Raw genomic sequence first — 19,221 nt, forward strand, 5'->3', positions numbered from 1 at the left:
GGGTACCGATCAATCTGAAAGGCAAAATCTATAGGACAGTAGTGAGGCCAGCTATGACATATGCTATAGAAACTGTGGCCCTGAGGAAAAATAACATCAGCAGGATGGAAGTAGCAGAGATGAGAATGCTTAGGTGGATGTGTGGTGTGACCAGAAAGGATCATCTGAGAAATGACTATGTCAGGGGTACAGTGAAAGTTACGAACTTAGGAGCGAAAATACAGGAGGCAAGGTTGAGATGGTTTGGTCATGTGATGAGGAGGGAGGACGAATATGTGGGAAGAAGAGTCATGCAGATGGATGTGCAAGGAAGGAGGAAGCGTGGGCAGCCAAAGAAGAGATAGAGGGAGCTGGTAGAAGAGGACTTGAGGATGAAGAACTTGTATGTGGTGACAGCCCAAGACAGGAGGATGTGGAGGAGACTCATTATCAACAGTGACCCCCACTTAAGTGGGCGAAGCTGCAGATGAAGAAGAAGAAGAAGAAGTCAAAATTCGTCAATAATACAAATCACTAACTCGAATTGCACCTTTTATTACTTTAATAATCATTACTTCATTTAATATAATAAAACATTAATAGATTCAGTCTCCAAAAGTTAAACAGGGCTAAAACGGTCTCGCCTACTCTCTCTATGCGAGAATAAAAGACATTAGCTGATTTTTTTTAATAGACTCCATCACTCCAGATACATTTAGCAAAATGCATAAGTGCATATTGAATTCGTTTTGTCTATATATCCATAAATTCTGTCTGGAAAACTTTTATTGAAATTTGAGATTTGGAATCCTTTCAAAATTTTGTCGATCCATTCATCATTTTGTTTCACTCAGACAATTCACAGAGACACAAAGGAGCAAAGTGTGGAAATTGGTGCCTCCGTAGCGCAATTAGAACGATGGTAAATTGCGCCCTTCAATTGGAAAAGACCTAAGTTCGATAGCTGGATGTTTTTTTCTCCCGAAACTCATTATGTTTCGGGAGAAAAAAATTATGTATGCTGGATGAAACTCATTTTTCATCCAGCATACAGACAAATCGCCCATTAGAACACAAGCACTTTACAGACAAAAATAGTGTTGTGGTGGTGTGTGTGTGGGGGGGGGGGGGTATATGACGTTATTTATAGTTGAAGAATTAGGTAGCGGAGACGATGAGCTATGTGTAGTGTAGTAGTAGAGTACAATGCCCTCTCGCAATGAGTCCTTGGTTTCAATCGATTCAATTTCATTGAAGAGATGCTCAAACTCGTATTAATAATTCGGTACTAGCTCAAAATTTAATGAAATTTAGTATTCAAGATTCATATTAAAATAAGTCGAACGGTTTACAGTTTCAATTAATTTCAATCAGGAATTTGTACCAGAAAAATCGGACCAAATAGAATTTAAAATATAAGCAAACAAACGAGCCAACGTGTCAATAAACACGCTGTAATTTTTGGCATGTATAGCCAATCTCGCATAGAATCATCAGCATCGAGAAGAAAGGTTAAACAATCAAAAGTAATCGAATATAATTTACACGCAAACAATGGATATCACCAGATGCAAGGCAATATAGTAGATTAAACCAATATACACTATTACGAAATTATGTTCCCCAATTTCCTAATGTTTCAAATAACTATTTTGCGTATTGTAGTAATAAAGACATGCACACATAATAAAGAATTGCAATTGTAGCATAGAATTTTTTTTTAAAAATAGACTTGTTTATCGCCTCTGTTTTTTTCACTCATATATCTCTGGGAAATGCTTTGAAAAATTTTTATCTGAAGATTTTTCTATGCACATATTAAATATTTTAAAGTTTGTCAGGTTATTTTACATGAAAAAATAAACAAAAATATGAGAGAATTTTGCAGTGGGCATCCTACTGTCCACCCCTACCCCCCACCTTCCCGCGCACCAGCCAAATACTATCTAATATACCTAACACATAGAACTGTTATCCCAGTCCATTCGTCTTCAGTTATCCAGATGTACCCCGTTATGTCGATGACGTTTTCGCAATTTGAAAGAATGCATAAATGGAACTCAACGTGTTTCTATAAAAATCAATTGTATTTATCTTAGAATCATTTTACCTTGGAAAAGAAATGCAAATTTTAAATTATTATTTCTTTTGTTGATGTTCACAACCAAAGTGAACCTAAACTGCTCATTTTTGGCTTTCGTGTATCGAAAACGTATGTTAACAGGTATATCATTCATCTACATACCGGCTCCCTTCTTAAAGATACAGTGTCATCAAGACTTTCCTGACCAGAGTTCATAACATGTGTTTGTTCTTTGGAGGAATTATTTCGATTAGATATCTCTAAAATCAAGAACGCCTACTGTAGTGTATGAAAAGTTTCATATGTTAAAGGTGTTTCAATGGCTGATGTTAGACCATTATCCTCTTCACTGAAACCTGAAGAAGCTTAAAAAGTTACATGTTTAATTTAGAATTGGTTTTTCCGATTATCGAACCCTTAACCCAACCACGGCAGGTTTTACAGCCTTTCGTGGGTGGAATCAGGGCCGACTCTACCGACGGTGCAAGACGTGCATTTGCATGGGGCGGCAAGTTTTTTTTTGGGCGACAAAGTTGGCATAAACTATACGAAAAATAAAGGAGAAGGGGCAGCAAAACATGCTACTGCACGGGACAGCAAAATTCCTAGGGGCGGCCCTGGGTGGAATTCAGATAAAAATAAGAGGAATTATATATCTCTGATGGCCATTCGATTATTATGATCATCTATTAAAGGAACAAGGATCTAGAATACAAACAGCAGTTCATTAGTTTAAGGTGAAAATTAATTGATGCCGAACAGCAGTATGAAAAAGTCCAAGTGAGAGAAAATATTTCATTGCAAGACACATGACACTAAATTTTTAATTGTTCATACATTGGGGTCTGCCTGTCCTTGGATGAAATTATGATAATAATCCAAACAGCGGTCGAAGAAGACACCGAACTTCCCTTAAAGCGAAACTTCCCTTAAAACATCGTTCCTCTAAAAGTGTGGTCGTATTTTTTTCAAAAGTCGATAATATCAAGACCGAAACAAATGGTAATGGCAGTATTTATTATTATTATTATTATTATACAGCACTATGAGTACAAAATAGCTGAAATCTTTTTAAATTCTGCCGATTTCAGTTTGCCTTTCTTTTCGATACCACTCTTACTACTGCCCACGCTGGTACTACTATGCTTGTAAATTCTGCAATCTCGCGTACGTGAAATTAATATACAGCGTAAATTCGTTTCGTTTTGGTAAATTTTAACTTAAGAATTTCTGACGCTTGAATTTGATGTTAAGGGGATAAAAAAAAAGATTTTTTTTACATGAAAGAGAACTAAAATAAAGACAACAATTTTACTGGAATACAGTGTTACACACACACACACACACACACATGCAAAGGTATCAGCAGATGGATCAACAACCAACTGCTGCTGCGATTTATGACAAGTCGCAGCGTAGCTCGTCTTCAACAAGACACACACATACAGAGCACGCAGGAGCGAACTTGTCATTGAAAACTACAGAGAACTGAAGATTCGTTTGCATTAAATGCTCCTAATAGTTACTGTTTTTTTTTTTTTTCCTCTCAAGTATACAATAACCCACGAACGGAAAAGCCAGCGTAGAAGTGAATCTACACTTTCCATTGTTTAAACGTTTTCAAATATTTTCCCCTAGAAATGTTAACTGTTATTATTTGTTTTCTATTTTTTTAGTTTATTCACGTAATTATCTTGATGAAGTGAAACAAAAGAATTTTCACGAAACTAGTCAAGCAAATTAAAAAAATAGTTTCTTATCTATGTGATATTTATTTTTTTTGTGGAAAAACAACAAAAACATTCCTAGCAAACTCTACAAATCAAATTCTACAATCTAATTTAGATTATTTAAAACATAAAGCATATCTTCAATTGCGAATGCTCAAGCATTTTTCTAGTGTCCAAAAGATTCTTTTGTGAACATACTGCGGTTAAATTTTACCTGAAATTTATTTATATATTTCATATAAAAATTTTATAAAGTGTGGACAAGCCTTTATCTAGCGTACAACTGGACACAAAATGTGCACTGTGAATTTAAAATTTGTACAGTTGAAAGAACTAATTACTTGATACACTTTTTCACACTACTGTGAAGTAAACGACTCAATCACAATTATTATACGCACTGCTTGGAAAGAAGTCAACGGATATCCCAATAGGCAAGGTGCATCGTGCCATGTAATGAGTCACGTGTTTGTAGCCGGTATAAATTGGAAGAATATGATGCTCCCAAGGCAGTGCAACTGTGGTCCGGGCTGCAAGAAGGGAACTGAGGAACTGACGGAGTTTGAAAGAGGCATTGTGCGATAGGATGTCATGTTGCAGGCCCGTCTGTTCGGTAAACTCTGAACAAATTGGGCCATCCCAGGTCAACAATCAGTGATACCATACTGAAATGGAAGCGTAGGGAATTAACTACAAGTGCTACCCAGAGTGGTAGCACTTGCAATTGATACACGTTCAATGCAGAGTTCCAGGCATCGACTGGAACATGAATCTGCACAGAAACATTCAGAACAGATTCACAACATGGATTTCCATGGTAGGACCTCAATATGCAAGTCCTGCATCACCCGAACCAACATGCAGCGTCGCCTTCAGTGGTGCAAAGAGCGTGCAAAGTGGGACGTGAAAGCTTGAAAAGCAGTGTTATGAAGCGATGAATCACGCTACAATCCCTCTACCGAGCATATGGCCAGGTGTGGGGGTGGCGGATGCCCGGTGAACGTCTCTTACCAGAGTGCGTAACCCAACTATGAAATTCGGAGGTGGCAGTATGATGGTATGGTCCGGTTTTTCCTGGTTCGGCCTTGGACCTTTGTTTGTGGTGCCATGAACATTGAACTCTGAGAGGTATCTGAACATTCTGGTAATGCAGTGCTTCTTACCTTGTGGCATTTCTAAGGAAGTGACCACTGTCACTTTCATCAAGACAATGCACCGTGCAATAAGACTGCCGCTTCTATAACTGTGTGGTTTGTGAATGAACATCACCACACTTGACTGGCCTCCACAGAGCCCTAATCTTCACCCACTGAACATCTGTGGGATGAACTGAAGCGTCGGGCGAGGTCAAGGGACGTCCACCCCACAACAGTCCAGCACTTCATCACATGCCTACAGGAAGAATGGTCTAAAGTGTCTATTGACACTTTATCGTACGCTTGTGGAAAGTATACTCTATAGGATTGCTGCAGTCATTGCAACGAAAGGAGGTCCTACATCTTATTAAGGTGGGCGCCATGGCTGTTTGCTCCTCACGCTATGGTGTTCTTTGACTTCTTTCCTAGCAGTATACAAAAAAAGCCATCACTTCTGTCTCATTTGTGCTCGCAAAAACTGATTCCGGTCGAAACTTGAATTTTTGGAAACTTGTGCAGCACAGAAAAATAAAGCTTAGAATAAAGTCTGGTGTAGACAACCAATAAACTACCCTTTTTTTATATATAAGAGTATAATTTAGCGAGAAAATTTCTTTACTAGATTTTGATACGAGTATATCAATCTGCATGACAGCAATAATATCTTTATACACATACATGGGTTTAGTTATAAATTATTATTTTTTAAATTTCGTACTTCTCAAATCTCGGGAGATTGTTGTAAGTTCTGAATAATGAGAATGCTTTGTATGCATTTTCATCATGGACAAAGCTTAGCGCATATTCTTTATAAAGTACGCAATTTTCTTTAAAGGCCAAGTTCGTAGATGCTTCCATCAATTATTGCTTGCACTGCTATTATCAGTAATTGAAAAAAAAAATGAAGCCGACGTAGTTTCTAAAACCTTATTTTGAACAAATACAGATTTTTAAAGCTTAGTACTTTAGCATAACAAGTGAGTGTTCTCTCTCTCTCTCTTTGCTGGATCATTATGTGTGATTAAGCGCCCCGTGCGGACTGACCTTAACATAAAACCGTTTTTAAGTTATTATCCAAAAAACGGTCTCTTAATAAAGTACTTCGAGTTGAGGCGGACCGGCAACGGTTGCATTAATAAATGGACTCGTTGGCAAAGAAGGAATCTTGATTTATAAAGACTTTCAATTTCCTACGAATTAAGTACACCCTTGATCACGTGATATTCAAACCAGTAACATGTTTCTCTCTGTGTGTGTGTTTTACTTTAATTATACGCTGGAATTCCATTACTTAAAGAATGCCCAGAGAACGGGGAAAACTGTGTGGGTAGGATTTATGAGTAATTACCGGAGAAAGAAGACTATTCCGCCCACCTTTAGTCTTCACTTTGTTTGAAACTGTTTGTCTGTTGCAGATGTTCTTCCAGCGGTAATTTATTTTCTACTTTCTTAAGTAAAAATAATTTTTCCAAGCCACAGTTTAATGAAAGAGAAAAAGGAAACGCAGAAAGCGGAAGACTTTAAATTACATACAAATCCCTCAAATGAAGGAAACATGGAACTTAATTATCCAAGTATCGCTATCCACAATATGGATTGTCATTACAATTTTGCAAACTGCATCAAGACTTATTCAATTTGTCGTAGTCCTTAAAGGAAAAGTTAGAAAATATTCTGCTGTTGAACAGCGTGGGTGATAAACTAGGAAGCCCAAGTTTGAGGGATTAAACTTCATTTTTGTTGCCCATGAAATTATTTTAAGCTTATATTATCTCCTAATCAACTGAATATTACAACTGACTAACATCTACTCATCAACAGAAATCACGCTACATGATCGACTGTTTTGTGATATTAGAATTCCTAAAAAAAAAAAAAAAAAAAGAATAGAATAGAATCGGCTCGCTGGAAATGAAGTAAGGATGCTTAAGAAATTTGGTTCTAAAACACGCTATAAAATGAAAGCAACCAAAAGACTAAAATTTACATTTATGTTTAAATATTAAATATGGTTCCCATGTTGAAACCTTTGGAGATTTGTAATTCAAAATAATCATTATGACTTTCAATAATACACACATGAAATAATGGATTCACATTGTAAAAATTGTCTGGCACTGAAATAATAATAATTTTATGGTCCACAATCTTCCTAGACTTGCTTTCGTAACCATAATTTTAGGATAAGTTGCCTAAATATATATTCTCGCGTGTAAACTGCGTATGTTCTCGTGGACGTTTTACGGGATGAAAAATCTCGAGACTGACTAACTCACTTTCGACTGAAATCAGGCCATTTCAGTCGAAAGTGAGGTCTACGTCAAAATGGTTTTGACGTAGCATACACGATTCGAACCCAAAGGACCACAACGAAATTGACTAAGAGTTACGAAGAGTCTTAGCTAACAATGAAACTACTTAAAATTATAATTTAACTATTTAACTATAAAATTAATTAATTATTGATTTAATAGCATAATTAACCATAAAATCAACTAAAATAATTATTTATTCATTTAATAGGAATTAAATTAAACTACACAGATTCCTGCATTTCGGTGCTACAATCCACTAACAAAAACGCCTAAGCTTTAATAGTGAGATCAGCAGTTAAATCCGTGCTACTTACGGATGTACCAGATAGTGGCTAATTGCTTCTGGAAGGAGACCATGGATGGCGATCTAGAGCTCCGAATCTCTCAATATGCAGTAATGATGTCGTAATCTTAAGAGTTTTTTATACTTTCCGTTTATGCAGACCGAAATATTTCAATACTTCATCAGCGTCAAGAAATGGTGTTTCGGATCAAATTTTGATCTCCGCAATAGTTAGCTATTTGATGAAGTAGTTTTCCATAATTCCATATGACGCAATGTCTGCTTTGTCAGGTGATTAATTTCTGAACGAGCAAGTACCTTTTGTTTCGACAATGTAAAGACATTCTAGATTTGCATCATAATATCTTGTATATCTTAGAGAAAGATAAAGTGTGTCCTGTTCGTCTTTAAGCCTCCTCAAATGTTTTGATATCTTTATAGATATAGAATCGTTAAAAGTTTACAAGCGTATCGTTTGGATGTTATGAAAAATGATGGCATGAAATTACCTAGCATTGCTGTCGCAAGAACAACAATACTTGTCTTTCGGTTGAAAACACCTTGGTTCCAATTCTATATAGGATGCGAGAATTTAAGGGCTTTTCAACTAATGGCGAGTTAGTCGGTCTTATATGGAAGTAGAAAGTTTCTCTCCCAGAAAGTCATAGTTGCCATCTCGCAAACAAACAAACCGTCCGAACAATATGAAGTTAACGGGGACCACAAACTGTTGTCATAGCCATAGTTGAATTGGCAGTAATGGCAACCAACTCAACCTAACTCAAAATATGAAAATCACTGAATCCTGAAATATTCTAGTTCCAAGTCGACATACAACCCCCAACAACAATCACAGTGTGGAAATCTCAAGCATCCTTAAGTAGAACGTGTTCAACTTAATGCGTTGGGGTATTTCTGGTAATGCTATTCGTATAAAATTTAGTGAAATGTCAAAATGTCTGTGTAATTTTGATTCAACACGATTATTCAGTTAAATTTTATACTGTTACCTGAATTTTCAGATTCGGATATATTTACAAACCAGAGTAGGCATCATAGAAGATGAACTGCCTGATTAATTTCAATGTGAGTTCGTTAAAGTTTTCTTGGATTTTTATCTTTTCCCTAGCAGTGGATGACCGAACAACATAACTAACAAAACTGTAAGGTCAGAATAGATCAGTGAGAATTTTGAAAGATTATACAGTGAAAGAATTAGCGTTTCTAAATCTGAAACAATTACCATTTCTCATTTTTTAGGGTCTATCATTTTTCATCCTACAAAGAAGAGAAAAAATGTTTTTCATTTTAAATATTTAAAATGTCTTCAACAATAACTTATTTTAAGAATCCCATAAAATTCTTATAAATCGACAAATGCGATTAATAGAGATCTAGCAGTAGGATCAAGACAGCTTACATTGAAGGAAAGACCATTAAAGCCTTGACAATCCTTATTTTTGAGAGAGAGAGAGAGAGAGAGAGAGACTTCTGTTCTTTACTTTTATTTAAAGTTGTCGAAATTAACATTCTGGTTTTCGTAAACTCTAAGGGAGAACCATTCCTATTCCCACCTAATGTACAAACATGTTCAATGAAAGAAAATTCTTTGATGAAACACAGCGAGCTAAAGTCCAAAGAGAAAATACAGAATATGATGAAATAAACTACGCTGGTACCGAAGCAATAAATCATTCTACTGAAAATCGCTGACTTGTGAATTTACGTAGAAATTGCATTCTGCCTAGGGTGCGTTTAATCTTCCCCTCTCTTGTTTCAAGGAACTGTACATTCCATTATCTAAAACTAAGCTCTATCTATCACTCGCATTTCCAAAGTTTTCAAACCTTCCCCAAAAAATCCTTCGAATCAACATAATGTAGTTGCTAGGCAACTCGACTTGTACAAGAAGATGAAGCTAAGATTAATGCGTTTGCATTATGAATGTGCCGACTTATTTTCCCATCTAAAAAAAAAAACGTGCTTGTATCAGAAGCTACCAGAAACACACACACAGCATGCATCTATCGTGCAAGCTATTTCTTAGTTTAGTACAGTAGAAAAAATAAATTCATTCTCGCTTCAATGTTGAGAAATATCTCAAAATCCCATGACGAGTGACTGAAGTCAACAAAGAACTAACAACATATCTTGAACGAAATCAAGAATTAAAAAAGAAAAGATTATTTGTAAGAGAAAATGCCGAAGATCTTTAAATCTACTATCGCTTTCATTAAAATGAGATATAGATGAAGACTAAGGACTTCATCTAAGACCTATAGTGAGAAGTAAAAAATCTCTCCTGTTCGTTTTTAGTTTCATAAGCAGGGGACAATTCTTCGTATATACGTGCTGAGACCACGTGCGGGATGTAATAAGACTATTTCTAATAAAGTACTTAACAGAGATACCTGATGGACATCGTATTATCCAGAAAGGCGTCGGTGTTTCTGCTTTACCTCAGTTTTTTTTCGATTATCACGTCAGCAAGCGAACAACTTGTAAGATATCGTCACGCGAGTGGGAATTATCTTCTTAAGTGAATAACACGCTCTACAGCAACGGAAGTTTTCAGGTGATGATCTTCGTAACCTTGTTACAGCAGCGGCGGTTCGCAGTGATCTTTCCACTCACCATCAAGCGTCGCACAGTAACAAACCCCTAATGGGTCTTGTTAAAAGCGGAAAGATAAAGTGTGTACCTTCATTTCTGACGCAAGATCTTCAGCAGCTTTCTTCCTATTTCGTTGAAGGTCAGTGGATTATTTTCGTAACAGAAATGAGTAGGATGAACAAAAACACTGATGCATACTAGAGGGGGAAGAAAGGGAAGGAGAGTTTCGATTTCTGTAAGAATTACAGCAATTCGTTAAGCGTTGCTGAAAGAGCCATAAAAGTCTTTCGACATTAAAGTTATTCAATTAAGAATAAAATTATTCTTCCTTGAATAATTTACTTTTCGAAAAATAATCGCTAATTGTTGTCTTGATATTGCACTGCTGAAATATTGCATATGTATGATCTTTCGGAGAGCATACCGTTCATCGGAGGCTAGATTTTGTGTGTGTGTGTGTGTGTGTGTGTGTGTGTGTGTGTGTGTGTGTGTGTGTGTGTGTGTGTGTGTGTGTGTGTGTGTGTGTGTGTGTGTGTGTGTGTGTGTGTGTGTGTGTGCGTGCGCGCGTGTGTGTGTGTGCGTGCGTGCGTGCGTGCGTGTGTGTTCTTTCCTCCCTCCTTCCCAGTGAAGAAGGATCAATGGATAAGAGTTTTTGTAATTAACAGCCTCCTTTATATTATACAGAGACGTAAAATATATAAAAACGTAGAATACACAGTCAGGAAAAAGTTGACAATGGTAGCAGAAAGGCTTTTCACGAACGTTTTCAAATAAATGATCCATCTGAAGTAAACTGTTTAAAAAGGTAACATGATGTTAGCAGCCGTGAAGTTAGGTAAGCAAAGGGCATCAAGATACCATGAGGTAATTTTTACCATTTAATTTAGATATGTTTCAAAAATGAATCATTATTTGAATTGCTGCCATTTCTGCATTTATTAAAAAACATGCAAACTTTCTCTATTATTTCCAGTTAATCGCATCTATACAAAGAAATATCTGTTTTTTGGATAATCTCTGTTATAAAAATTGCATTATTAGACCTAAATCACCCCACAATTTTATGTTTGCTAGAAAACAAGAAGACTGCACGTTATATTAGCATGTACACGCCAGAGAATAAGTGAGGAAAAATGCAATATCTTAAAAATCCATCAGATCTTAAATCGTTTATTAAAAATTAAACGGAGAGAATGACCACAGCAACACCAGATAACTTTGCCAGTTTGATCTTGAACCACGACTAATTTTAAATTTAAAAAATTAATTACAAATTCAAATTTAAAATCAAACTTTAAAAACTGATTTTTAAGAATAAAACTTGATAGCATAAGTTAGTGCTTCCCAACCTTCCATATGTCTTGGCACACAGAGAAAATGCTAACTTTGTACGAAACACTGATAAACTGAAGGTGATGTGGAGAACATCCATATGTAGCTTGGTGAAAAATATTCATTACAGTTTTTTTATATTATATAATTATGATGAAAAAAATCAAATACAAAACATTATGGGAGATATTAAACACTGAATTTGTACAAAACGTCTAAAATATTTTCATATTTTTGATGAGAACTTGAATTTGCTTCCGTGAACATAACTTTTTTTTGCATCAGATTTTATACTTGAAATGGCTACACGCAGTTTCTCATCAAGACTTTTTAATGATGATCTTTTCAAATTCTTGATAGTCACCATCGACGAGAAACTGTTCATAAAAATAGTAGCAAATGGCAGAAACGTATTCATCTTTTTTTTTCTTTTCCGATTGCCAGAAACTCCTTTCTTGTCATTAACCATAATTTGGATAATGAAGACTGCGATCATTCTTTAAACCTAACAGCTCTTTCTTTTCGTTCATTGATAAATATAATGTCGAAATTTATTGTGATAATGAGGTTGGATCGAACTTTTTCATATCAAATATTTCAAAAATAACCACGAAGCTTTTCCTTAAGCATTCTTCTTTAGGATTCAAATTACAATACCGACTAAATTCAACTTTGGAAAAGTGAAATTAAAAATTTCTTATTGGTTATGCATCAGCGAACCATTTTAACTTCATTTTTCCGAAGGCGAATTTTTGCTTGCAATTTTCGATTAATTTCATATAGACGCTCAAAAATATCAGTTCAGTAAGCCAATTTAACTTCACAGTTAACTTCAGTAAGGCTGAAGTTAACTGTCCTCCAACAAATCTGCAAAGTGAGAACCATTCAAACATTTTTTTTTTTCAAGTCTTTTTTTAGCTTAAATGATTGACAAAATACTTCCTTTAGATAGGCCACAGCACCTCGGGTATGGAAACCTAAAGTGATGTTCTGATCCCAATGCGTCGCACAAAAAACTGAAACCAGATGGAAGCCTTGACAACTCGACTGTCATTGGGCGCGCCATCAATTACACTTCCACGTTTCCATAATACCTTATTTGTTTCAAAGCATTCCTTGCTGTTTTAAATATTTCATCCCCAGTAGTGCTATTAACTAAGCACAGTTACTAAATCTGTAGATTCAGTCATCTGCAATGAAAACATTTTCTGATTTAATAATCTTGAGGATTAGTGTTGTCTGTGTCATGGTAAATAAAACATTTATTCTGAGGAGGAGAAGAATTATTGGTTCACATGAATCCAAATTCGAGATAATGTTCATTATATTCCTAATTAGTGACTTGAACCTTTTTTTACCATTATGGTGGAAAATAAATATCTGAAAACAATTAAATATATTTAAATATAATGTACTAAATCAGTTTAAAGTAAATCGTGTTTGATTATTATTTATTTTTAGAACCAAAACATTTTGGTTCTAAAAATAAATTTTGAAATGAAATTTTCAAAAGCAGAAAAACTTTTTAAAAAAATAAGAGCAAATTAAATCGAAAAACTAAATATTTAACACACACACACACACACACACACACACACACACACACACACACACACACACACACACACACAAAATCGTACCAAAGTAATAACTGACTAACTGCGATGACTCAGGAATGTCAGAGAGGTGCTACGTGGTGTAGCCAACAGAGCACTGGCGGCTGCTGCTCCCTATAACGTCTTGCGAACCAAAAAAAATAAAATAAAACAAATGAATAATAAAAATAATAATTACCGAATTGAAGACGTTTACAGGGAGCCATACACATAGTGTTCAGAGATATTTTTAACTGGTATAAATTTTCGAATTACTGTAAAAATGTTTTAGTTTTATCAATATAAAAATTTACATCAATATCAAGCGACACATATGTTAGAGAGCTCTGGTATTAGCTAGTCATATACTGACACTTGGAGATCTCATACGAAACAAACATTATTATTTGAATTGTCGATATGCGATTGGTATATAGCTTTAATATGCACAATTCGTATACTTTAAAATAAAATGCATTGGACTGAATTTTCAAGTTTCTAAATATTTTCAGTCTTTTCAAGTACTGTATCTAGTTATTATTTAGATGTAATGCAATTTCCACTTGGATGCAATCGCAACGCGATCCTTTCGATTCCATAATGTTATGAACAGACAGAATAATTTTATGGTATAACTCCGATGGTGTGTTTGTTTATGGCTTAATCATGATGCACTTGCTACAATTTTTTTTAATGGTTTTCAATAATACTAAATTCCCAAAGAAGAGGCGCTGAAATCCAATTATAACTCCGAGTATACTTAGAGACAGGAGATAACATTTGGTGCAACTTCTAAGCACATTCTCAATCTGAGGGTATCATTTGGAATATACATAAAATGAAATAGAAAGAGCGATGTTCCGCCCCCCCCCTTCTCGGACTACTATCAACTAGTGTCAAATGGCATCGATGCTGTATCCCCCGCCCCCAAAGTTCCAGTGAAGGTCTCCAGCCATGAATTCTAAACACTTCCAGAATTTGCCCATCAAACTTTTATGAAATATTGGAATTTTTTATTTATCAGCACACGTAAAGTCAGCTACGAGCAGTACGCTTCTCTCTAAGGAATTGGCGTGCCTACAGGACATAAATTCAAGTAATAAATGATTGAAGAGGAGGAAACTTACATGTATTCGACGAAACGGATCTGAAATAGTACTACTAAGAAGTATTAATATCTTCCATTTCGATCCTTAATGAAAGATACTAAAACTGTCGCGAGATTAAAAACGGTATTTAGTCACACCGTTTGATTTATGTCGGACTAATTTTTCGATGTAACGCCAGCCATCACTAAGAGAAGTGAGATGAACACAGGTGGGTTATAAGCCACGACGAGATGAGGTTATTAAGATTTTAATGAAATCGTAACACACCAAAAAAAAAGTAGTTTGAACAGAATACTTTGTTCGCTTCCATCTCCTGGTTTTTAATTAGAACGCGAAATGGAGAAAGGACCTATGTTAGACAACGGCAATCATTCTTTTGTAATTTTGGAGTTGATCCCCCTCTTTCGAAAGAGGGGGATCAACTAAAAATCCCGTATCTAATTAGACGTACTGCAGGGTAATGTCAGTAGCTGGCACTCGCATAACATATGATTTAATTATTTCACACAAACCTACCTACTAACGGTCCTCCGAGTGATACGGGAGAAGGGAGAGGAAATGGGGAGAGCTAACTTGAGCGAGCTGAGAAAATTAACCTCATCACAAACGCAGCTGCATCTCATAACAACCACCACCACCATCTAGAAGGCATCCATCGTAAAATTACGCTTTGTAGCAAATTGTGTGCGAGCTTTTGTTGCCTTCCTTGTATCGGGACTCTCAAAGAAACGTCCCTTAATTTGATTAGATGCTTTTTTTTTACGCGAGAGGATGTACGCTCTGGGTTGCATCACAACACTTACTGACCTATAATAAACAGACATCTCGATAACAAGAACAATCCTTGGAATTTTTGTTAATCACTTACGGATATTAACAGAGAATGAAAGGATTTTTAAAACTGTTGCTAAATTTAAAAGGATGTTTTATCATTAAGGGACAAGTTTAATGCATGCTATACAACTTGTCTTGAAAATAAAGTTTTTTCAAAACAATTTTCAGAATTCAGAATTCAGAAAAGATGTCTATAAGTTTTTGTAATATAGTGTATACGAAGTTGTGCAATGGATACTTTGTGCGTGACACTCGACTCACTTTGCAGATGTGATAAAGCTCGCTACACGAGGGAAAAGCATCTTCCTGGCATCTGTTTATCCTTGGGGATCAAAACGCATGGAGATCCCAAAACTGTGCCACATAAAACACAATTCCAAGGTCCCACTTGAATTGTTTCTGGCGACACGCGTCGAGCTCCGTCACACCCGAAAGACTACTCTTCTCCGCAGTGCATGCGCTTGGGGACGTGAAAAGGGGAGAAAGAAAGTTGTCGGAGGGTAATTTGGACCTCAACGCACCTCGCATTTGGGAAGCGCACAACAAATTGCGTTCGTATTTTTACTGCGTGTAAGGCAGCACGCACGTAGGGACGCTCTCCAATCAATATTTATTTCAGCAGTTGTCTTATGACCTTGCTTTAACGTTTAGATATTTCAGCATGCAGTTTGTCCACTTGCACCAGAAATATGCGCGCTACAAAAACTATTTCAAAACCATTTCTAGTAATACATGATGAGTAAATGCAAGTGATAAGATTTCTAACATTTCGGTAATATCATCTCATGTTTTTGCTGTCAATAGGGGGAGCCACTAAAGTCGCTTATTATATGCATGCAATAGAAAAGTTTTAAGAACGAGCAGTAACGCACCTAATTACTTTCTTCTGGGTGAGTACCTTAAAAGATGCAACACGTCCTGTGCTGAGATGTTGCTTATATACTCGTGAAACTGGGAAAGAGGGCCACAAACTCCATTGCGACAAATGTAATCAACTTACTAGGCTGCTAATCTCTTCTTTGTTAATTACATCTCACCACTGCGACTACAGCTAATCTCGTGTACATCGGTTGCTTATTTAAAACCTACCTACAGTCTCTCGCGAGGGAAAGTGGATGACAGTAAACACATTCTAGTTTCACCGTTTAGGTTTCCTTAACACAAAGAAACTCAAAGGGATAACATACAATTACCGGTCGTTTTCTTCGTGGATTGTGTGTATCGAGAATGGAAATGTGAGGAAGATCTTAATACATATTTACTGTTACTTAGATATAATTTAGTTCGCAATTCTCCCTGAAAGCAAGGATATTATGTGACATGAAGATTATATTCATAGGCCGACGTTAGTTTCATTGTCATAAACATTTGACCTATTGTAAAGAAATTCCTGTACGATCGATGCAATATCGATCTAGAACGAAGTCTAATAGAATTTTTCTTCCATTATCTCAATTTAAATGCAGCCATTCTTATTTCTGATTCGGCTGAAGTGAAGAATCTTACAAAATTCGCGAGCATCCAATTTAATACCACTAAATAAGAAGAGCATGTTTGGCTACTTCAGGGAAAACTAAAAAGTATACTTTACAAATTGGTAAGGAAACAACCGGTTATACGAACTCTTGATATTCGTGTGTGTGTGTGTGTGTGTGTGTGTGTGTGTGTGTGTGTGTGTGTGTGTGTGTGTGTGTGTGTGTGTGTGTGAATTGTAAAAGCAGAACACGTAGTCAACATTGAATAACTGTATGAATTGTTGGGCGATAACAAGTCAGCCAGTTTCAAAAATAGACAGTTTGGTTGAAAAAACGTCCTTTATCTTCATGCACATAAAATTGAGCTCCTACTTGTTAATAAGTGAAAGAATTGAAAGAAGCTTTTGTGATTTCGAACAGTTCAAAAGAACAATAAAAGGATGCTGAAAAACCAAATGTGGACTTTGATTTATAGAAATTATTCACACATTTTTAGGAAATACCAAAGAATCGATTTACCAAAATAATGGCAACACATGGTCAACAAATTCCAAGGCTGGTTGCAGTAAAGGCTTAAACATTCAGTGCTTAAACTCATATTTGCACTATTTTTCTAAACTTTCCGAGCCATTAGAGAAAAAAACAAGGAGAAAAGGTTTATCTAAGAAATGGAAGAAAAGATAGTAGGAAGGGTGGAATATTAGCTCAGCGGCTGATTCCTACTGGATGTTACATATGAAAATTCATATAAGTAAAAATTATATTTTGGGAGAAAATCTATCGCGACAAAAAATAACTATTTTCAAACTCGATACTGATTTATGGAAATTCACTTATTAGAATCAAAGCCGATGTCGGAAACCGTCATTCTGGGCCGCCGGATTAATTAAGGATATCTTTGGTGATTTTTGCCTTCTGGTTGATAAGATTTGAGTCGGGATCGAAAATCTTCGTTTCGGTGGTTGAAAGTCTAAAAAGCTGTTTTATATAATATGAGACAATACAGTATATGCCTTATGAGATAATATATTAGTTTAATCTCTCATGTAAGCTAGATTATTCTAAATAGGACTGAGGCCAAAGTCGAGGTTGAGACGTCAGAGGTACAGACAGGCAACGATACCAGAGATCAGATCATTGAGAAGTATGGAGAGAGTTTAATTGTGAAATTGTGGGAGGTAATGAATGCAATGATTTTTCCTCAACACATTATCAGGTTGATAGTTAACTTGTACAGTGAACAAGAAGCCAACGATAAGAACAGGTAGTGAATTAATTCATTGGTTTCAGGGTAGGCAAGGATGCCTACTTTCTCGTCATCAGTTCAGTATCTGTGCTGAGGGCATAATTCGTGCAGCACTGGATGAGATGAAAACAGGAATTAGGATAGGTTGCTGATGGGTCAGAAATCTGAGCTGCGCTGATGACACAGTACTCCTTGTAATGATGGAGTAGAATTAGGACGAATCCTTGGAAAAGTTAATGAGATCAGCATGAAAAGAGGACTTCAACCCAACTCTAGCAAGACAAAGATTATGGTTCTTGAAGGAAATATAAACAGAAAAGGCAAGGCTCTGAAAAACAGTCTACAGTCAGCAAATTTGAGTGGTTGAAATCCACTATAAATGTGAAGAATTGTTATTCAGAAGACATCAAATCAGGAATAGATAGACAACAGTGAGGGTTATCTAAAGTCTGAAGGACAGAACAAAGACGAGGATGCTGGGTTCAGCTGTTTTTAAGTAGATACTTATTGATGTGAAGCTTAGAAAAAGTGCTTTCGAGATGCGCTACAGGAGACTGTGAATGATCTCATATACTGAAAGGCGGACAAATGGATTGGTTCTAGGAAGGATCGATAAAGATTTAAGACTTGTTAAGAGTATTGGCAGAAGAAAGCTGAAATGCTTTGAACCTATTGAAAGAATGGAAGGACTACTCAAAACATTAATAAAGGACAAAAATTCCTACAAAATGGGGAAGTGGTGGACCAACGAAGTGAGAATTCGTGTGGCACATCACGGAGGTGCGGAGTGACGGTACGGCATCTGCTGATGTCCAATGAAATTACGGAAATAAAGCAGAATGCTTTCAATTATAGTATAAGGGTATGTTTAGAGTATCTCATACTGAATTCAATATGTTACGACCTCAGATTGTAGGAATTAGTGAGACCGCACTATCAGAATCAGACCTACCAACTGGTATCGAGTGTCATGGGTAGAGTATTTTTAGGAAGGATAGAGTGGATAGGAGAGGGGGGGGGGCGTGCTGCTAATGATATTGGATGACTTAAATCCAGTTAGAGTTGAGACCTATGAATGTAGTAATGGGGAATATGGTGGATCGGTTGCTGGTGATGAAGAAATGCATCACCAAATAGAAAAGGTGAGCGCGAAAAGAGTAATCATAATGAGAGAATTTAATTATCCAAATATTGATTGGGTAGCAGTAGAATCTCATGAAAAGAATAAAAGAATGAAAATGCATTTATTGAGCTGTTGCGGGACAACTTCCTCAAGCAGCATGTGACAGAAGGAACTCGAGAGCAAAGAGTGCTAGATTTGATTATAGAGTCAGAGGGCGTTTCAGTTAAAGACGTAACTGTTCTGCCTAGGGTTGGTGATAGTGATCATGCGGTACTCAGTTGGGAAGTGACCACGTTTATGAATGTTCCATTCATGCTGAACTACAAAGCAGGAAATTATGACCAACTGAGTAGTATACTGAGTTTAGT

Source organism: Typopeltis vanoorti, chromosome 13 (assembly GCF_054136105.1).
Source record: "Typopeltis vanoorti isolate ZY-2024b chromosome 13, IOZ_Tvanoo_1.0, whole genome shotgun sequence".
In the NCBI taxonomy this organism is placed as follows: Eukaryota; Metazoa; Arthropoda; class Arachnida; order Uropygi; family Thelyphonidae; genus Typopeltis; species Typopeltis vanoorti.